At 39.3% G+C, this 22763-nt stretch overlaps 1 protein-coding gene across 3 annotated transcripts in view; it reads right to left on the bottom strand.

Annotated features, from left to right (window-relative positions):
• LRFN2 (leucine rich repeat and fibronectin type III domain containing 2) overlaps positions 1-22763 on the bottom strand; it is a 154596-nt gene that overhangs the window by 126151 nt on the left and 5682 nt on the right. The window contains exon 2 of one of the 3 annotated variants that reach the window (XM_036380504.2): positions 8796-8898. The exons of the other annotated variants lie outside the window; for them this stretch is intronic. The gene's annotated coding sequence lies outside the window, so the exon portion shown is untranslated. The remainder of the gene's footprint in view (positions 1-8795; positions 8899-22763) is intronic. 3 annotated transcript variants of the gene reach the window in all.

The raw sequence follows: 22763 nt of genomic DNA, 5'->3' as shown, positions 1-22763 counted from the left end.
AGGCTGCATGATATAGAAATCTGCGTGTTTGGGACCTAGCACATCCTACTTCCTTAACAAATACTAATGGTCATGCACTGTACAGCTCATTTTGGGTACATTAACAGCATTTAAAAGTGGGAGACTACTTGCCCAGAGACATTCACATGGAGCTATTTTGAAGAGATTCCCCCACAGTATCATAGAATAGATATCAGTCAGAGGCATGGCAGGATGCAAAACTTACTTACCCTGCAAGGAGAAGGAAAACCACCCACTGAAACCCATGCCCAGCAGCCAGGGCTCAGCCAGCCTGTGGGTGGCAGGCAGCCAGGCTGGCCTGAGAGCTGGCTGGCTCAGCAGCTGCACGTCACCCACGGGATCCACGCCACTTTCTTTGGCAGCAGAGAGAGAACCAACAAAACAATCACGTGTGTCACTTACAGCTCTCTGTTAAGAGCCACAGCATCGAATGCAGAAAGCTGGCCAAAACTTTTCCAAGTTTTCCATGAGACTGGCCCTTCCTCTGATTGGTCTACTGCTGATCGGTCTACACTGAAACAGCTGTTCTGCTCCAGAAAGGAGGTGCTCCCACACCACTCCAAAATCCAGAGTGTCCCTATGCAGGGACTTGCCTGCTGTCATCATTCCCTTCCTGCTGCTCAGGCATGATGTGCTCCTGCAGAGGGGGAGTTGTGCTATGGAGTCACCAGTGTCTATTTCTGCACTCCATTTAACACACTGTTAGGTCCTCCCTCATTCTTCTGGGATGATAAAGCTCCACTGTGGGTGCGATTGGCAGTATTCAAGCTGTATGTACAAAACCCAGGTCTTCCCCATATGTAGAGCTTTCTGTGCTGCCCATTCCGAAAGGGCACAGAGAGAAGAAAGGTGAGGTAGAGCAAGGCAAAGACACCATCAGTCCTCGGAAGTTTTGGGAACATAGAAATATGGATCCTAAATATGGATCCTTTCACAGGGGCCGAATGCTACGCAAGGAAAAAAACTCATACTTCTGTGAAGGGATGTAGGAAAGCAAATTATTTGCTACAGTGCCCCCATAGCTCTCAGAAACTGTAGAGCTATGTAAGTAGGGTAGAGGAATCCAGATATACAGTGACAGATGAGGCCACCTCAAAGCTTTTGAGAAATGCAGTGAGAATTCAACTTTTCCGAGGATGAAAACTTAAGCCTCTAACAGGGATACAGAACTCCAGCTATGGAAAGAAGCAAGATAAAGATAACAGACAGAAAAAGAGGAGAAATCAAGAGAGTAGAATTTGCTGTTTGCAAGGGAGAAGGATGGTTGCTGTATTTCTGTAGCATAAGCCTCTTCTGAGGCTCAGTTTTCCAGGCTCCTAAGCACAGTCAAGACAGCACAGAGAATCACAAACTGGTCTTTTGCCTCACAGTCGTTTTGCTGGCAAATGCCCACTTTACCTAAGCCTAAAGTCAGCTTTGAGAGTTTTGTTGGCTAACACCACCAAAACCCACAGCACAAAATAATAACACATGGGCATAAACAGGTGCCATGTTACTGAGCAGAGGAATAATGTCCAGAAACCTGGGGTTAGTCTCAGTTCTCTGCAAAAAAACAAATTAACTTCTGTCTAAGCAGGTGTCAGTGAGAAGGAGGAGGGACCCATTAATGACTGAGGCTGAACTCGACCATCACACAGCCTCACACTGTGTGTCCAAAGGAGGATGCTGGGAGCAAGGAGCTCCACTCTTGCTAAGATACTTCCTGTAGAAACCAGTTAGTTCACAGGGCTCAGAGAGCAATTCTATGCTGCAATCAGGAAATAAAAAATATGCTAACTCCAGCTGCGACATTAGTCTTTGTAAGCATATTCCTACTGACAGGTAGTCTGCATTGAAATGCGCCAATGTATTCCTTGTGCTCAGCCAGAAGTGACAAGATGCAGATAATCAAGGCAAAACGGGACCATTAAAAACAAGCACACCCATCTGTCAAATAACAATAAAAGTTGTACTAGCTAGAAGTTTGCAAAGCGTTTGCTTTCCTTAGTAGCAAAATGGTTTTCCACAACAGGAGCAGAACAAGATAGTGGGGTGTTTTTTATTCTTGTTGTTTGTTTGTAATCTTTTCCTTTCTCCCTCACCACCTAGAGATAGTCTAAGTAGTCAAAATTGATTGCTCCCAATTTACATCTTCATTTCCACAAACATCCATACTTCTTCAGGCCAATTAGACAAAGTTGTGTGCTTTGAATTGGAAAAAAAAAAATTCCAATACATTTCCTCATCCATTTCCCTCTGCTTGTCAGGCAGGAGGTGTGAACAAAGAAATTTCATACTGTCATATTAGTTGGCTAAATAAACCTAGATAAGTCTTGAAAAAGCCTTCTAATGTTAAAGAACCAGAACCCATGAAGAAGATTCCAAAATTAATTCTTACTGTTTGTTGTGAACAAAACTTTATATCAAATTTTTTTTTGTTTGGTCCAAGTAGTTGCAATGCAACAGAAAGCCACAATGATGTGGTTATTACTCCCAAATAAACATTTCCCCTTTTTAAGGACATATCATTTCAGATCTTGTCTACAGTGCTCTTCTGCAAGAGAACTTTAGACTTCAGATTTGTCAAACACAGAACGTCTGATAGCATTAGATTTGGTTTTAGTTATGGAAAGAAAAGACTCAGTCTTCTATAGAGACATGGAAATGACAGCCAATCATCTGAAGTGTGATTACACAGCTACAGATATGTAGATAATAGGTTCTTGCTAGTTAATTTTGTTCCCCCCAAAGTATTTCTGATTTGGAATGAGATTTTTCAAGCTGAAATAGGTGTTTTGGGGGCAGGGATTTCAACAAAAAGAAAAAAAAAGAAGGCAGCCTTGAATATTTCATTAATTGGAACATGATTTTTTTTTTCTTCATAATGTATGGGTTTAAATGTCTTTGCAAACATTCTAGGTTTTAAAAGGACAGGTGTCATTTCAAGTAGAACATACTGAGACCTTCTCCAACATTTCAATGTGACAGCTTCCAGCCAGTTTTATGTCATCCAGATTAGGTAAATTCCCCGTCCACAAATGGACAGGCTGTTTGTTCCTTTTGGGAGAGGCTAGTGACAAAACAGCAGCAAATCTCTCCACTTACTCTGCTGAAAGCCACCAAGAGGGGAACAAAAAGCCAGCCCAGAGCTCTTTAGTTACCTTCCAGTTCAGACTGTCATTTACCTATGGCAGGAGACCTGGTCTCTGCTCTTCCCAACTCAGACACTTTACCAGAAAAGCAGCTCCTGCTGGTTGTGCTCACTCACTTGCTGTCACCAGCCTGGACATCTGCCCATTTTTAATGGTGCATGTGCAGTAAAAACAACCATAAGCAAACTTCAGAACAGCCAGGAGATGACAGTGACTTGCCAGAAGATAGGAAACAGTTCATGTTCCTGCTCTATATCAGGGGGAACAAGGCTTTCTACTGTTACAGACACGATTTATGAAAAATCCTTTCCTTAGGATTTTTTCTCTTGAGAAGCTGAGAGGCCTCAGGAACAAAATGCAAGCAATGATTATCTGCTGCTGTGGAATGCAACAGGTGGATCTGTGATTGGTCTCATGTGATTATTTCTAATTAATGACCAATCACAGTCCAGCTGTGCGGACTGTCTCAGTCAGACACAAGTCTTTGTTATAATTCTTTTTCTATTCTTAGCTAGCCTTCTGATGAAATCCTTTCTTCTACTCTTTTAGTTTAGTTTTAATATAATATATATCATAAAATAATAAATCAAGCCTTCTGAAACATGAAGTCAACATTCTCGTCTCTTCCCTTATCCTAAGACCCCTGCGAACATCATCACATCCTACAGCATTCCAACTGAACATCCAAGTCTGGTTGTCTCACCTCTCCTCATGGCAGCAAGAAGAAGATTTCTGAAACCACAGAATTGCTCTGCAGGGCAAGAAGGGATCTAGCCCAGTAATAGAACAGCTGCCTTCTCCCCTTAACTCTGAGGGCCCCCTTAAAGTTACAACTGTTTTTCCTTCCTGACAGAAGTCACTCTTCAACCTGCAGTGAAATCACACTGGAGAGGTTTATCTAGCAGTAAACTCCCTTTCCCTGGACTCTGACTCACTCCTGTAATCAGTGTTCACCACCTCAGGGAAACACATATATCAGAAACACCTCAGAAAACACTTATCATCTCCTCGCCTTCTGACCGCAAGATGAGGGGACAATTTATGATTTAGCTCAAATTATCTGCTCTGGTGAGATTCAGGAGTTGCTGCCAGCAAGTAGGATACCTGCTGGGACTTGGGGAAAGGAAGGACTTATTCAACCAGTGTTGAGCCATAATTGAAGGTTTAGGTTTACTCGAATTAAGTATAACAAGAGACTTAGGACATTTTATCTGTCCCCTAAGCCAGTACTCATGTTCCTAGTTCCTTTGTGAAATGAAACCAATCTGTTACATGATTTACCAAGCTAAAAATTGAATGCATCCCTACCAAATTAGGAGAGAATTCATTATCTTCCTCAAAGCAGAAACTGCAGAAACAATTTATGCAAAAAACCTAAACCCATAACCAAAAATATAAAGACATTTTCACTGCAAGTCTCTGTTGCTTTATCACAATTTCCCAATTCAAATGAAGGTCTCTGTTTATAGATAAATATTATAAAAGCATGACATACAGCTGACTCTTTTTTTTCTCCCTGGTCTTCATCACAAAACATGAATCCACGTGACAAAAACAGATGCAGAGTTTAACTGTCTTTGTCATGGTTATTTCTGGTTACAAATAATGCAACTCCAACCACTGCATGAAATCTTTTGTGGCACATTGTACAGAGCTTAAATCTCTTCTCAGCTACAAGAATAGGACAGTGTCTCTTGCACCTGTCTTGTGCTTGTCATGTAGTCACTCATAAAGGATTTACTCTTTGCTTACCACTGCATAGGCAGGGCAACATAAAACAATATAAAGCAAGTACGTGCTATAGGAAACAAAGGCAGCTGCTGGAATGCAGTGCATCAAGGAAAAAAAACTGCAGAAAACTGAAAAAGCAAGGTACCCATTGCAAGGGAGCATCTTGCACCTCGCCAGGGTTTCCTGCCCCGTGAGTCAGTGGCTACAATGGTTGTCTGTGTTCGTGCTCCCGAGGAGCCGAGTAAGAGAGAAATCCTGCTGTGTGATCAGCTCTCTTCCCTTCTCTCCTGTGGTTGTGGAGACATAGACCTCCTGAAATGTGAGAGCTCTTCTTTTCCTGACTTGGTGCTTTGGGAAAGCCCTATTTCCCTGGCTCAGCAGCCAGTAATTGAGATTGGGTATTCACCTCCAACATGGCTTTAATCTTCCCCAGATTCAATGGTCTCGCAGGTAATATCACTGTGAACTAACTTGAAACTGCAGGTTTCTTGTTTAACAGAAAGTCAGAAACATAAAAATTACCTGTAACCTCAGGGGAAACGTGGCTCTTGATTCTTTGCACTATGGTTTGCAACAATGCTACACAGATCTGCTATTCAATTTATGGATCTCAGCTCAGTTTCAAAGTCATGGTGACTTTCTGTGCCTCTATTCTGTAAACAAACTGCAGTTGCCTGTTCATCAGGCTTTGCAGTTTCATAACATAGCAGTGAAAGCTCTACATTCAGGTCACCTTGTCTCTTTTGGGTAGAGAAAATCAGACACAGAGTCTCTAGTCTGTGAAAGAAAGGTTCACATTTCTTAATTTTCATTGCACACAGAAACAAAACAAACAAACAAAAACACAACAACAAAGTGAACCCAAAAACAAAACAAGGGTTCTGATGCTCTAAATTTTCTGCAACTGCTTTGTATGGCTAGACTTCTTGCTACCCACATTACCATCTTGCTTTCTGGCCCCTCTACAAACATTTCACAGAAGTGGTAAGAAATTACTTTTTCACATTTCCATTAGGAATAGAAGCAGATTTCAAACTTGAAAACTATCTTGCTGATCAAGTATCTAACATTCCAACTGATGTGTGGAAAACTACCCAATTCACTTGGTTAGCATACAAAGAACCTTCATCCCTTCCTCCAAATGATACGGTCACAGCTGGACTTCCTATTTGTTTATCTTAGTAACTTTATTGACCTGACTGAGCTCCCCCTTCACATAGCAGAAAATACTGACAGAAATAGAGGAAGAAAACTAGGTAAAGCACAGTTTTTTCAACAGCAAAGGAAGTTGACGAAAATGCTACCAGAGTACAGGGTTTCTTTCAGAAACAATAAATCAAGACGCATAAGTGAAAGTGATTATTTTTTCAGTACAGCTTAGGAGACTGCCTAGCACAATAATTTAAGATTTTTTACTGCTAGTTTGGTTTACTGCTTGGCTATAAATCTTGTTTAAACAATCCTAGGAGGATTGCTGCAGACCTCAGAAGCATGGGGAGCTCCAAAACAAGAGACCTTCAAACACAGGAAGGTTGCAAGCTTCAGTGCCTGCCACCCCTGGCAGCTTAATCCACAAGGGACATTTCAGAAATGTTCTTTATGTCTTAACCTATTACTTTCCTAGAGGTTTATTAGAAAGGTGCAAGGTCAACCAGTGCCTAAATATCTATTAATTACCAATGTTGGATCTATTGAATTTCAGGAGCTCTCTAGCACTTAAGTCTGGCAAGTGTCATTATTGAAATTCAGTTGAGGTCTAGGTTGAAATCTAAACCAAGAGAGTTAAATGCATAAATTGAAAAATCAATCAATCTCAGCTGGATAATTTGCAACAGATGCTTTACACTGATCCTTTGCTACGGGTGGCATTCTCAACATATGCTCTAAGAATGTAGGAGGTTAAAAGAGGTGGATAAAAAACATACAGATTTGTATTAGCTTGTAATAAGTCAAGGAATTATGTATTCATTTACCATAACAGTACCAGAAAGCAGTGATGTGCTAGGATCTAGTCTCTTTTATCTTAAGTTTATCTGTTAAAAATAAAAAGCTTTTCATAAATTGAGAAAAAAACCCAAACAAAGAAAGATTCCAAATATCTCCTTATGCTCATTGTCTCTATAAATAATAGTGATAACAACAACAAAAAAACTTTAAAAATGCCAAGCAAATAATTTCCTAAATCAGCATTAGAGAGTTCAAGGAACACAATCAAATAAAGAAGGGTATCATCACAGCACAGATGGATACAATGTGAAATACATGATGTCTTAGAGAGTGAATCAGTTAGTCACTGGTCCATTTCTGTGCCTGTGGTACAAAAACAGTCCCAGGGACAAGTTGTTTCACAATGAAAAATGCAAGTAATTTAAAGGGAAATGGCCATAGTGCAGAGCTACACAGTGCCTGAGCTGTAGGTAAAGGTTTCAGAAACAATTGGCATGGAATTATTTTTCTCAAGTGAAACCAGTGGGGCAAAAATAAGGTAAGGATGCAAAGTTAAAATAGAGATGAAGAGCTTTTGCACACTGAACGACTCTTGTGTTTTTCATGCACTGTGACAACTGTGGCTAGCAGTGGCTTTGATCTCATTTAGAGGCCTGCAATTTAGACATTCACATATTATCTTGTCATCTGGTGGCCCTTGTAGATGAATCAAAAGACTTAGACAGTTCTGAGACATAACTCATCATGCTTATTATTGATATCTACCTTACTGAGTACTTCATCTGCTAAAGCTGAGCACAGCTGCATCATGAAAGTGTATTCCTCTTCACCTATCAAAAGGGCTTGCATATGGAAAACCCCTATACAGCCATCTAACCCCCAGACTTTTGCTTGGATTTAAGGAAAAGCCACAGTTAGTACATGTGCTGGCAGGTGTGAGTCTCTGGGCATCACATGTGTCTGATCCACCCTCAGCACAGGAGCACAGAGCTGGACTGAGGCACAGGTCTAGTCCTCTGTGAGCTCAGGTGAAGTCTGTTCCTAAACATATACCTATGGACAAAGGGTAAAGAAGACAAGCAGGACCAAAAATCCACATCAGATAAGATCAATTTGAGATAAAATTGTTTTCACTGATTTCAGTGAGAACAGAATTTGGCCAGTTGGGAAAATGCCTGAAAATCCCACAGCCAAAGCGCTTTTTCCAAAATGAAAAAAGGCTGTTAAGAACCAGCTATTTCAGACCTGAGAATTTACATAGCAGATGAATTTTCAAAGTCATTTTATGTCCAGAAATCCTATTGTGGGATCATTAAAAAAAAAAAAAGGCAAAACAAAAATCAACCCACAAAACACCAGAGCACTTAGCACCCTATCTGCATTCAGTAGGCTTAGCACATTTGAAAAATCTAACCTTACCATATTCTCTCTAATAGGCTCAAAATGTGTTTTTTGAAGGAAATGTGCTTGGTGTTATGTTAGTGACAAAAGTAACAGGGGAGAAAAGTGTAATCACAGTCATTTGAAACTGGGCATCTAGTATGCCAAAGTACACCTGATTATTGTTCCTGTTATTCACCACTTTGTCTCAGGCTGTGCTTGTGGCAGATATAGGCATCAAACTGTGATTTTTGTTTGTACTAGATCTCTGTACTAGAGAGAGAACATAATTAAAAATATATTGTTAAAATACACATGACATTCCTCATGCAGGGCTGTGAAATACATTAGAGCCTGAAATTAGCAGGGAAGGATGGAAGAAGAAAAAATTCTTTTTAAATTTGGAAAGTGATATGCAGGCTAGAGAGATATGACTTTGGTGGTTGAGAAAAATCTGTTCAGGTATGTCTTTTAAATTGTGAAGACCCCAGTTTAAATAAAATTCTCTTCAAAATTTTCTCCTATATTCCTTACGAAATCGTTTTGCTTGGGCAAGAATGAAAGTATTTTAAATTATTTTTCTACCTGTTATGTTGCTGGCTTTTATTTCATCTTTCTTGTCTTGATTGGCAGGATTAGGCAAATGAGTCCCTCTCTCTGCAAGAATCCATTCCATGTCATGGTTTTCCTGAACAAACAGGTAAACTGATGCTCAAGTCTGGCTCTCAGAATACTTAAGCAACAACATTTAAAAGTGTATTTTAAATACCACAGTGAGAAAAAAACCCAAACAACAAAACACCCCACAAAAACCGAGGTTAAAATCCCAAATAAAAAACTCCACAAAACCTTGTTGTGATAACCTGTCCTGATTCAGTTTGAAAGCACAAAGAGTGAATAATATCAAATGGTCCTTTATCCACCTGCACAGGGACCATGGACACATGAACACACGGGAGCACAGGGCTCCTGGAATCACGTGGTTAGGAAAGAATTTTATTCTTTTTCTAAAGATGGTCCACAATAGTGTAGAAACTGGAGAAGGGAGCCTAAAAATAGGCAGTGCTACAAAAGCTAGAACATACCGCACTAAACTCTCATCTGATATTTCGAGTGATGATTTCTGAATGCTTATGACTAACAAGACTTAGTATTACCTACTGTTTCTTCACAGCCACCTTACAAGACCCCTCAGCTCTACAAAACAGAAGTGGTTTTATTTGAAACCTTTCCCCACTGAGATGTGCAAGCAAGAGGAGAGAATTCAGTCTGTTTTCCCACAGAGGGGAAAGAGAGTCTATCTGCCAGAAAGCTTTACTGATGTCTCTTTCTGGCCTGAGTGCAGCCCTGCCAGAAGGGACCACAGAGCCCACTGCAACTTATCACCACACCAGGACTTGCAGAATTTACTACCAGGAAAAGTTAAAGTCCTTCTTTGTTGCCTGCCAAGAAACAAATCTCTCTTCCGTGTACATCTACTTACAGATAAAAGACATATATATATATATATATATACATATATATGTGTGTGTGTGTGTGTGTGTGTGTGTGTGTGTGTGTGTAAAGTCTTTGCTGGGAAATATCAGTACAAAGGCTGATATGGTAAAATTGCCCTTTCAGTCTCCTGGTCATGCATAATGGACAGACATGGTGAATAACAGCCAAAAAAAAAAAAATAGAATTGACATAAATTAAACTATATGAATTCAGGTGATAGAAAATGAGGCTGTTAATGGCATCCCTCTGAAGGAAGCTATCACTGGAAGGAGAGGTCCTGCTTGGCCATGGATATCATTATCTTGACAAATGGGGTGGATGATTTTGCTTAAAGAGAAAGGAGGGCAGATACTTTTTAAATTACAGCAGTAATTCTAAAGCTGAATGGCAGTTTAAGGCTTCATCCTCACCTGCAGCAAATAATTGAGGCACCAGCATTACCTCATTACCCAAGCACACTGCTCTAAGCTTGGAAATGGCCTCTAAAGGGCCACTGACACTGCTTGAAGAGTTTGGAGGAAACATTATATTTAGGGACAAATATAATTATTTGCCACATGTTTTCTTACTCAAATGAAAGGATCACATTGCAAGCCACAAGCAGCAGACAGCAAGAGCAGCATGAATGAAAATGCACAAAGTGAGAGCCATGACAACACCATGAATATTTAGTCCTGGTTTGTCACTGACATATTTTCTGAAAAATACCTTTGCTAGGATTTTTCTCCTGAGGAGCTGAGAGGCCTCAGGAAGGAAATGTAAACAATAATTATCTGCTGCTGTGGAATATGGCAGGTGCATCTTTGATTGGTCTCATGTGGTTGTTTTTAGTTGATGACCAATCACAGGTCCAGCAGTGTCAGACTCTCTGGTCAGCCACAAGATTTTATTATCATTCCTTTCTAGCTTTCTGATGTCTTCTTTCTCTTTCTTTAGTGTAGTTTTAGTATATCATATTCATTTAATATAATATATATCGTAAAATAATAAATCTTGACATGGAGTCAAGATTCTCATCTCTTCCCTTGTCAGGGTTGCCTGGAAATTACACACTGGTTATTTACTGATGCAGTTTTTCACCCCCTAGGATCATGTCCCAAGCAGAACCAAGAGACAGTATCATATACCTATGCCACAGCACCACTGACCCTAACCCTATTCCAGGGTTTGGGTCTCACTTAATAACAATGGTTATATCATCTCTTCCTCATCTCCAACATTATTCATGTCGTATTTTGGGTTTTGATCACTCTTGCAATTTTCCGCTGTCTATGGTGTCAAAATTCATGCAAAATTGAAGACAGGAACTGTAGCAGTCTGAAGAAAAGCACACGGCTCTTGCACTGGTCCTGGAACCACAAATATGAGTTTTGTGTTCTCCTATCAGTGCCACTCCAGAACAGCTTTTCTTTGCTTTATATGAACAGGCTTGCAACCACCTGCATCTGCCTGTTAAAGAGACAGCCTCCTCCCCTTCCTCACCTAGGTATCTCCTGATTCCCATGCTGTCCATCTGGACTATCTCCTCCTGGCCAGGTGCTGTCATGAAATGATGCTTCTCAGCCCACTTAATTGTCCTCAAGTGACAGATGGGATTTGACTATAGCTGGTAAGCTGTAAGTACACGAAGCAGATGAGCAGTTAATTAGCAATGCTAGTGTTTCTGTGCAAATAGCTATAGAAACTACACATCAAAAGATGGCCTTATCAAGCCAGTTAGTCCATCTTCTCTCTTCTAATACATTTCTTATCTCATGCAGTACATTAAAAGGTTTGAGTTCCCCTGCGCCCAATAAGCAACTTTTAAAATCTCAAAGTTTCTATCAACTTTCCTTAGGAGACTATTTCACAGTCTAATGAATCTTGCTGTCAATAAATCTTTTCTTTCTGTTTAGCCGAAAGATAGTTCTTGAAATATTGAGCAGGAAAAAAAAAAAAAAGAGGGAAAAAAATCTGATAACTCTGTAGAACAATTTCTAAAAACGGTACTGTGCCTTCATGTTTCCTAGGACACATTAGCACTTCTGTAAATGGTTGTATTAGAAAAAGAATCAGTGCAGTTTACTCCACCAGAGAGTACAAATTAGATATTCTGATCAAAAAAAGAAAAAAAAGAAAAAAAAAGAAAAAGAAAAAAGAATTGAATGGGGTGATCCAAGGAAAAAAAGCAATGCAGTCTTAATTTCATATATTGCAGGCCTAAACCCAATGGTCAATGCCTATGAGTCTATCCAAGAAGGGAGTTTTTACAAATTCATTTATTTAGTATTCAAAACACACAGAACAGACTCGAGAATTTTGGCTAAACAATCCCCTCCTGGGACCCAACTATTTCATAAAATAACTCAGGATTTCCTTAGGTTTTCAGAGTACCTTGACAATACCTGAATAAATGTTTTAAAAATTTAGCCTAAGAAAAAATAGTGGAAATAAAAACATTTTTTAATATATAATTTATAGTATATTTAATATATTTCTTCTGTAAAAGAGCCTTCTGATGTGCTGAGTCTTGAGAATGCTACCTGTGATTTATCACTAAAGATATTTAACAAAACATGATACACCAGCCAAGAAAGAAATGAGCTCTTCTGTCAACAATTACCTTGGTGATAGTTCTTCAGTCTTGCCCCCCCCATCCTATTTTGTCTTGATTTAGAGGCTTCCCTCTATTCCTGTCTGTCTGGAAACTCTTTTCTGAAGGACCCTCCACCAGCACAAGAAAAAACTTCCTTGGTAATGTAAGGCAGGTGCCAGTGAATAATTCCACCCATACAGAACTCAGGCAAGCCAGATTCTAAATACACACCAAAAATCCTAAATTAAATCAGTAAAAGTTAAAGAAACCAGTCAGATGTCTACTTGAAAGAGTTTCCCCTATTTGCCATACTTCTAACTTGTTATAGGGATTGAGCACCATATGCAAGAGCTCAGACTCTTGCACCCTCAGAAACCACAACTTTCCAAGTGATCTCTTGTCTATACACTCAAATGTTATCATTATTAAACTTCTAGAAGAACAGTTTCACGAGAGAAAGAAGAATTCTCCTTTTTCCAGCTTAAGAGGCCCATAATACCATTTAAACTTTTTTCCTCAATAAGTATGAGAATGCCTACCTGTTCCAGCCTGCCAGAGCTCAACAGCAGCCTCCTCGCGTTCACACCAACACAGCCAGCCACTGCAACTACTGAAGAAGCCCAAAGTGCAGAGAGTACAATTTTCACCTAACTAGGAGTGAAACACTATGAAAGCTATCTGAAATTTCTGAGCCAGAGACCGTGATTATATCAGCATAGTTTCAGAATGGAGGGTGCTAATAACTTAGTCAATTCAACAGTGAAGCTTTCTCTCTGTACCCTGGTAGAAGATCACTGTTTCTACCCACATGTGCAAGCACTGAGTAATTTGCACCTCTTCGCACCCTGCTGGTGCACAGCTGTGGACTCAGCCAAACATGAAATCCTCCTGTGCCATGAGCACCATAGGAATCAGCATCTTGAGTCAAATCAGTCTGAACAAATCTGAATCATGTCACATCGATGGTATATCCAGCCCACTACCTTGTTTCTGCTAGTAGCTAATAGGGAAAACAGTCAAAAAACTTAAAAGCAATGCAAGTCTTTAGTGACAATTTCCCAGCATACTCTCTCAGCTTTTTAGCTGCTTGTGGTGCAGCTAACATCATTAAGTGAAGATAATGTCTTTGTGTGTTAAAAAAACATCATGGTTTTTTTCTTGTTTAGTTCTCCAAATGGTCTATAAATCAAAGTAAACAATTAGAAACCCCTGAATCCTGCAGAAAAGGGTTTCACAGCTTTTCATTATCCCAAGATAAGCAGTGCTTCATTATTTTTTTCTGGACCTGTCACTTGCCAATTTAGTCTGTTTTCCTGTAAGACTTGTATCGAAAGAGACTTGGAACGAAAATATTTTTCATGGTCTTAGATATCTTTATCATATCAAACTAGAGTAAATTCCTTTCAACATGCAGTATTCAATCATTCTTTGTTTAAAAGCTTATCCATCCATCCATCCATCCATACATGCTCTCCTTCTCTGCATTTTTTCAGTTCATCTTCTAGGACCAGAACTGTGCAACGTCATTGATGAGAGCACTGAAGTCTCTTAACAGCTGAATCTGCACCCAAAAGGGCTGTTGTAGACACAGAATTGTACTGGTGGGTCTCCGTTAGGATCTGTTTATCACCAGTGACAAAGGCCACTGGATTTACTGTCACTGGGTAACCATCTGCACTACCTACAGAGCAGTTCCACTTTGTACCAAGCAGAAAAGCTCACACAGCACTTTCCAGGGATGCTCAATTGTCTTGCAGACTCTAGACCCCTGAACTTAAATTTCTCAAGCTAGAAAGTACAGGAAGACATCTCACCAAATAAGGAGATGTTTGTGGCATCAGCTAAAATCTCTTCCTTCTGCTATTCTGCTTCATTATACAGTAAAATAAATAAAATCATGAATGAATCATCACCTAAAAAGTCTCAGGAAATCATAAATCACATGTTTATTGATGACACAGTGAGTAAACCATCTATATTTAATAACTTCTGCTCTTCTCACTGCTCTTATGGATTATGTGTGTTAATCACGCTGGTGATTTTTGAATATTTATTGTTGGTTTTGTCTCTGCTGTAGTCATATATTAGAAGATTTCACATCAAGAAGAACAAGTAAACACGCTGTTGCTGAATGTATTATGGGGGGAATTAGAATGAGACATTAAAATGAAGTTTTTAACAGGCAGTGCATCTTCATTCAACTGAATGTCATGGGAGATGAAGCATGTCCAAGTAATTATTGGAATTACCAGTGCAGCTAACAGACACAGAGGACCACTATCCTGTTTTGGGTAACTGAGGTTTGGACAGCTGAGACAGGATTGTAGTCTGTGCTAGGAGGGACTAGTTGCAATCCAGACAAACTACACCAAATGTGAAATGGGTGATCAACAGCTGCAGTGCAGAACTTTATTCGGTTTGATGGAGTGTTTTTTGGTTTGTTTCTCAGTGTAGGTTTAAAGGCTGTCTTGTAAAAGTGGTAAGAAAAGCTTTGATCAAGGGACTTAAGTGTTTTTTTTTTTCCTGAGTTTACATAAGTAACTATAAATCTTCTAAAGTATAAATTCTACCTTTTGTTTTTTCATATCAACCATTTATGAGCAGTTTGCATATTTCCTCTATGAATAACTAGATCAATGATCTTAGGTCACCTGAGCTTTCTGATTTTGCTAGACTGATCATTTTCACTACCAGGCTGAGGTTATGTTTACATGCACAATGAGGAGAGAGAGGTGAGAAGTTCTTGGTCTCTTCATCTGAAAACTAAAGAAATAAATCAACCATGAGCTGACATAAATTACATCCTTCAGAACTTCAGTTGAAATAAGAAGCCCTAAAAATTAAAAGGCCAAATAAAGCTTAGCTGTAGCATAATGAAAGCAGAAAAATTGTGTATGTAATATGAATAAAATGTTTCAGTCCATCACTGGAGTAAAATAATTATATTATTTGAATTTATTCTAGTGTGAATTTCATCAGGAATTCAGTATGCCAATTCATGATAATAAGTAAAATATACATGAGGAAGAGTGGGTTTGCCTGGATGTATGCTTGGATGATTTCTAGCATCCCAAGCAAGATGAAAAGCTTAGTGTAGCTATTTCTGCTTGGGGTTTTTTTTGGTTGGTGTTTTTTTTGGTTTTTTTTGTGTTTTTTTTGTTTGTTTGTTTGTTTTGTTTTTGTTCTTTTTATTTCCATTTGGTGTTATATCCATATCCCTCCCAAATGACTATTAAATAAACATAGAAAAAATAAGCAGGAAGATAATGCATATGATGAGTACTTTCTTCAACTCTATTAGAGCATGTAAAAATTGTACAAAGAGTTCTGTGGCTCCTACTTCAGCTAAGGCTTGCTATTTGAGTACTGTTTTCATAAGAGTCTTGCTGAAATGAAAAGCCTAAATGAAGCTCTCCAGTGGGCTCACTCGTGTAGGCACAGCTCACTCTGTTGCTGCTGCGGCACAGCTCTGGGATTTGATCTGTTTTCCATTCCTCTGGCTTAGCACTGCCTCACCATGGCCTCAGCCTCAGCAGAATGACAAAAGCCAGTTTGATGGCTGACCCAACCAACCACTCTGCTGTAGGCCCTGCAGGTGAGCACAGAGCAGTTTAAACCAAAACCCACATGCCAATTTCTCAGTTAAGGAATAGTAACTCTACCCCAATTTACATGGAAAGCACTGAGGAGCAATTCATTTGCTCAGAGTTCTGAGTGGAAGATGTGCTAACAGCAAAGGGAGCGCTCACTGCAGTGTCAGCATGTCACCATACAGCCTCCAAAAGCTCTGAACTCTAGGAATATTTTAATATAAACTGTCAGGATCCCCTCATTCCCCTTTGCCCTGGCTTAGAATGGTGAATCACATGTTAATGATAGTCCCTAACACATTTAAAATGGAGTAGTTGCAGGTTCACTTTTACACCTAAGAGAATATGAACCATGGACCACCCAACAGCATTTTTAGTACGAAGGGTATAGAGCTGCTGCAGGTGGCTCCTCTACCACAGGAAACTTTCTTACATTTCTCAGCTGCTTCTTTTACTTTTCAGATATCACAGAGCATTGACAGTGAACTCCTTAATTCATTGATGATCACTTGGGCTCCCTCTCAGCCCCCATTGTTTCTGCATAGATTATATTTCACAGAGGTTAATTTGGAATTGTGATGGTCTGCTTTGCCTTGGTACAAGCCTCCCACTCAAAGACCACAGTTCCTTGCCATTTTACCTTCATATTTTCCTGTCCTATGAATCTTAAAGTAAATGCAGCATTTTTACAGCCTGTTATATTTGGAGAAGCCTTTGAACTATCTGCTCCATTTGCGCATAGCCATCCATAAAGAACAGACCTATCAGGACAAGAAAACAAAAAAAATGAAAAAGGAAAGAAAGAAAAAAAATTCTACAAAAAGAAGTGGTGTTACTGTTGTATGGCTATCAGTTAATGTTAAGAATTATTGTTTAGAAATTGTTTAGAATTGTTGTTTAGAAGAATTATGGTAAGAAAGCATAATTTTATCAGAAATTGAGAGGAAATTTTGACTTATTTAGATTAGACTGTCTCATTAAAATTTGAAGAATATCTGCTTTCCAGAAAATATAAGTTATTTTCTGTAAAAATAGCACAAAATGCCACATTAAAGCTTTAAACATGATATAAAGTTCAATTTCATTTAGAAACAAAACTCATAAACATTCCAGCCAAAAATATTTTAAAAGACAACACATGAAGATATTGTTGAATAATACCCATCCCCCCTCCCACAACATACTTAGGAAGCTAATTTGGACAAAACCTATTCCATAATGAAAAAAAATCATAGAATGGTTTAGGGTGGAAGAAAACTTAGAGATCAGCTAGCTCCAAGCCCCCTGCCATGGACAGAGAGAGTTCCACGAGACATGTTGTTCAAAGCCCCATTGAACACTTCCAGGGATGGGGCATTCACTACTTCTCTGGACAACTTGTTCCGGTGCTTTACCACGCTCGCAGGGAAAAATTTTTCCCTAATATGTATGCTAAACTTGCACTCACTCGGTTTGAAGCAATTCTCCTTTGTCCTGTCACTGCCTGGCCTTGTAAAAAGTCCCTTTCCATCTTTCTTGTAGGCTCCCTTCAGGTACTGGAACACCACAGCCATGTCATCCTGAAACCTTCTCTTTTCCAGGCTGAACAATCCCACTTCTCTCACCCTTTCTCCATGGGAGAGGTACTCCATCCCCTAAACAACTTGATGACCTCCCTGTGGATGATCTCCAGCAGCGCCACGTCCTTGCTGTGCTGGGAACCCCAGAGCTGATGCAGCGCTGTCGGTGAGTTCTCAGCAGAGGTGAGCAGAGGGACAGGATGCTGCCCAGGACAGGTTTGGCTTTCTGGGCTGTGAGTGCACATTTCCAGCCTTTCACCCAGCAGCACCCCCAAGTCCTCCCCAGGGCTGCTCTTGATCATCCCCCAGCCTGTGTTGATACCAGGGTTGCTCCATCCAGCACCTGCCTGGTCCTGTTAAACCTCATGAGACACCCCTGGGCCCACTTCTCCAGCTTGTCCTTGTCCCAGGCTGACTGAAAATTCTTTACCAGCTCTCATTAGGTTGTGTGTTTCCTTTTGTTGACACAGGTATGCTCCTGAGTGGATCTTTGTCTTCACTGGTCTACAAACACTTTGTAAACATCAGTACTGCTAAGCCTGAGTCTCTGACATTTGTTACCATTATCTCCTGTTACAAAGGCAGAAGTGAAAAACAAAGTTTACACCTATGGCCAAGAATGCATCTAACCATATGTACACATGTACACATTATACATATATGTTTAATTATTTAAAAATGTAATCAAAAGGGTAAAAATTAATGAAAAATACATTTTTTGAGCTTACTTGCCATTTTCTTATTTAAACAGGAAAAAGATCTTTTGTTTCATTTGAACTCATTTCACCTTTCTGAAAACATTTATTGAATCTGAAGTAGAAACATAATTACCCAAGCATTTAATTTCAAATTACCATTTCCATTTTAGAAGTGACCTAATGTATAATATACAAAAGGGGAAATTGGAATTTTGGAAATGCACCTTTCCAAAATTAGCAAATTGAAAGTTGTTTTCCCTTTTTCTTTGCAGTCAACTGTGGGCTTTTGCAAACCTTAGTAAGTCCTGCACAGACTGTTTCTTGCAAGCCTACTTTGTCTCTAAGGCTTTAACCAAAGTCTTATTTGAATGGTTTTGCTTCATTACCCAGTTTTTTCCTGTAAATAGATGAAAATATTTTAATACACATGTACGTCAAAGGGGCTGGTACTGCCATTCCTTTCCCCTGTGAGATGCCAGGATTTACTGGATATCAATTTTAAAATTCACTAACAGTGATACAGTCTACATTTTATTTTTATTAATTTTTAATAGTGGTTAGAAGTATCAATTTCAAAAAAACTGTTTGCTATGATTTAATTCTTACTTTATTTTTTATCTCATCCCAGGGTACTGCTGCTTCTCTGAATGACTAAAACACCTGGACATTTGAATATCACACTAGTCAAATAATCTCAGAAAAATCAATGGAAATCCCAGTGACCACTATCAGTTAATGTCACCAAAGCTTAGCATTTATCAACAGAATTTTAAGGAATCAACTTTCTCTGGAGTATCAATTTACAAAGGCCTACTAGTAAGCTCAAATATCCTTTTCTTGTGTGAGGTAAATATGATTTTACTACTTGGTGCCCTATAAGCATTCAGCAATATCTGTTATTCTATGACACGATCAAACAAAAAGAACTGTGTGTTGGCAAGGTAAATGTTTTTTTTTCTTGTTCCTGTTTTTTTTTACTGTAACAAAAACAATATGTTTTTTTAACAGAAGGATGCAACAATAGAAGGAGCATAAAATAGGTTACAAAATAAATTTATAGCTGCAGGAGAGATTGTTTTGAAACAAAGTAGAAATTTTTCTGAGAATGTCAATCTAAGATCCCATATTCTTTCCAAACAGCTCTCAGATAATGCTTTGTTAAATGTTAGAAAGGCTTTGAAAAATTAATCACGAGTGGAAGAAATGGAAGCAAAGGTCCAAAACTGTGTTCTTTTGTTCTTAAATGCTTTTGCCACCCTATGACTAAAGTCTCTGCAAACATGGTATAATCAGATTGTGGCAGGAACACACCCTGGCTTCCCATCTTGAAATACTGTGACTGAAGAAGCATTCCTCTGAAAATAGACCTGATTTGCTGCAGAAGTAAAGTCTAAAAGTGTAATTTGCCTTTTACCTGAGCTAGCAAGACAAGACATATTTAGGAAGAACAGCTGTCTGCAGAGTTCATTTTTGCTCTTCATGTACTTGTCAGTATAAAGAAAAAAGAGGAGTGATTGTGAGAAATGTGAGGAATGATAGTGAGAAAATTACAACTTGTACTAAACTTGGGAGGCTTTTTATTTAGGATTTCCTAAAAGATATTTAGTTTCTATAACAGGATTTTTGGTGGAATACTGTAGTTTTAACAAATGTATTAAGCTCATCACCATTTCATGATAAAACAACACCTGCTATTAGAAAAAAGAAAAAAGAAAACAGTTGAAAGTAATTCCTTAAAGTGAGCATGATTAGATTAATATATAATAAGCAAAAAATCTATTTGAGAAACAGAAACAGAGAACACAGCCTAACAAAGACTTGGTTCTCAGGTCTTTCTCCACTGAGTGGTGAGATGGTGGTGTAAGGCCTGGTATATCTATACAAAGTCTACCCCAACTAGGTCTCAGTTTCAGTGAGGTCACTACATGATCTCTCTGTGATTTAATGCTAACTACAGCACCATGGGAGTAGCAGGATATGTCAAATGAGAGGACAAGGTCAATGAGCTGTGATGGAAAGAACTGCAGCAGCTGTTAACTTGGCCCGAGGGCATTATTTATTTTTAATTGTAAATCCTATAGTTGAGATAGAACATGGCATAACTTTGATTTTTCCATTCTGTGGTAGGACACTGACATAGGATAAAAGTCACCAGTACACAGAAATTCACTGTGTCCTATCTCAGCCTTCTTACAAGAGCATGTTCCTTTTCTTGGCACAATCCAAAATGTAGCGAGGTTTTGTGAGACATAGATCCACAAGGTCATCACAGACCTTTGTTTAGCTGCTCATAGCATTAGACAAATGAAAAAGTTGTAAAAGAGGTAAATAAAAACACTAAGGTGATCATGAAATGCAGCCATTAGACATCCAGCACAGAAGGGAAAGATCTCAGCCCATCAGTTGCACGCTCTCTGGAAAAGATATCATAAGAAGAGGGACCTGGTGTATTTTAGAGGGTCTCTCACATTAACTTGAAAGCTTGTTGCTATGTTCTACTAGGAATTGAGTGGTTATAAGTATTAGCTGATGATAAGAAACTCTTTGTGTTCAGTCCTGAGGAAAAATAAAAAAAATATCTTCTTCACTCAACTCATTGATCTAGGGAGGTGAAAGGCTGAGACATCAGGAAAAAATGCACAAAGGGCTTGAGTACATTTTCTCATGATCCCCAAAATGCTAGAACAGGTTAGATGTGAAAAATAAAACAACCTTGAGTGGCTGTGAGAGGTATCAGCTATGCACAGTGTGACCAGTAACACACATTAGTCTGTCTTTAGCCTAGCCTGGTATTCTGGCTCAGTGGAAAAAAGTAACATACAAATAACCAAAGAGACAGAAACATCTTCTTAGCTTTATCACAGCTGTTTTTGCTTTCTGTCTTCCCCCTCATCCTACTCAAATTTCTCCAAATTTTCTCCCAATGTTATTCTCTTTGCTCTCAGGGTATTTGCTCTCAGGAATATGCATCAGGCTGCACTTCAGCTTCTCTGCTCCAACTCTCTGTCAGTATGACCAATTCTCTCCAGTTCACATGAAACTGCTGCCACCCACCCCTGGATCTGAAAGAAAACATTATTAATTAATGTCCCTGAAACTTCTCCCACCAGCCAGAGGCCAGTTGGGTCCAGTCAGGGTAGGGTGATGGGAGACCATGGACAGAGGAAAGCTCATTCTCTGTGAGACTGCTGGCCACACAGCAGAACTGTGAAGTCCATGAATAACCTCCCCCCTCATCTCAAGAAGGTATCACTGTCAAAATGCATCTGTGGAGCCATGAACAGAAGATGTAATTGCACTATTAAGGAAAGGTCACGCTATCCTTCCAAAGTGGGTGTCAGCTGAAGAATTCATGGCTCAGTGGGCTACTTGGTCATGTGAAATGAGATAAGTGAATACTCATATATCTCACAGAGGATCTCAATTTTCAGAGATAATTACAAGATATTGTGATTATGGGCAGCTTTCAAAAAAAAACCCCATCAAACCAGAAAAACACAAAACCCCTTGATCCTCTCCTTCATGAGAGTTTCTGGGAACAAACACATTTTCCCATTTTTCTACTGAACATTTCCAGAGGAGATAAGTTATCTGACCTGACAACAGGGAGAAGGTGCAGTCAATAGTTTGGAGAGCAAGTAATCAATGTTGTACCCTTATTTAAAAAACAATATACAGTAAATGTCTGCCAGCAGCAGTGATAACATTCACTTACACTAAAGATAAGTCATACAAAATGCCAACTACTCCTCAATTTAGGGAATCAACAAAATGGTCTCAGTCCAGATAATTTATTTTCTATCAATACAGTTTGGCCTTTCTCTTCCTTAGTTTAGCATTCTTGTTTCACATCCAAACTATGCAGAGCTCTCAGAGTATCACATGTGTTTAGCTATTCACAGGAATATTCACAAAGGGAAGGAGATCAAGTATCTTCTGAAATGAATGGGAAGGTTTTGATATTTATCTCTAAGGAGACAGACATTTGTTGTTGGCTACTTTTAAACCAGACAGGGAATGCTGAACAAGCCATGACAGGCATTTTTTCATTCGACTTTTCCTTTTGCCATTTGACTGCTCATTGTTTTCATTCTGTACTGAAAGGGCATATAGATTTTTTAAAGGCTGTTAACTGAGGGATCTAATTTAAATCTTGGTACAGCCAGTTCTTCCTTTGTAGCACCAATACAGGTGCTGCTGTCTTGCTGATAATCACAGCCTATCCATCCTGCCACTGCAGCAGAAGATGTGGCATGTTTAAGACATCCTCTTTTCCTTTCCCATTCTTAGTTTTTATCTTTGGGCTGCAACAAAAGGAGGATTACTCATTCTGACCAACATGTAGACTGAAGCTTTCCTGAAGAGCTTAGACAGGACAAAGGAATGGCTAAGAGCTCTTGGTAACTGGTGCCATTTTGAGCCCCTTTGCTCCTCAGCCCTTAAGTAAATTGCTCCTCCAAAGGCAGAGGAGGAAAAATTCCTTACTTGTCCACCAATGCATGCATTTCCTCCAACCTCAATCGTGCCTGCTCACCACAATCCATGTGATTTGATTAGATTTAGGTTTTTCATAGACTTTCCTTCTCCCAGCCAAGTCAGCTCAAACTCTACTGTCCTAACTGGACAACTGCAGC

Source organism: Molothrus ater, chromosome 3 (assembly GCF_012460135.2).
Source record: "Molothrus ater isolate BHLD 08-10-18 breed brown headed cowbird chromosome 3, BPBGC_Mater_1.1, whole genome shotgun sequence".
NCBI classification, from domain to species: Eukaryota; Metazoa; Chordata; class Aves; order Passeriformes; family Icteridae; genus Molothrus; species Molothrus ater.
Note: the sequence above shows the minus strand (reverse complement) of the source record. Positions and strands in the feature narration are given on the sequence as shown.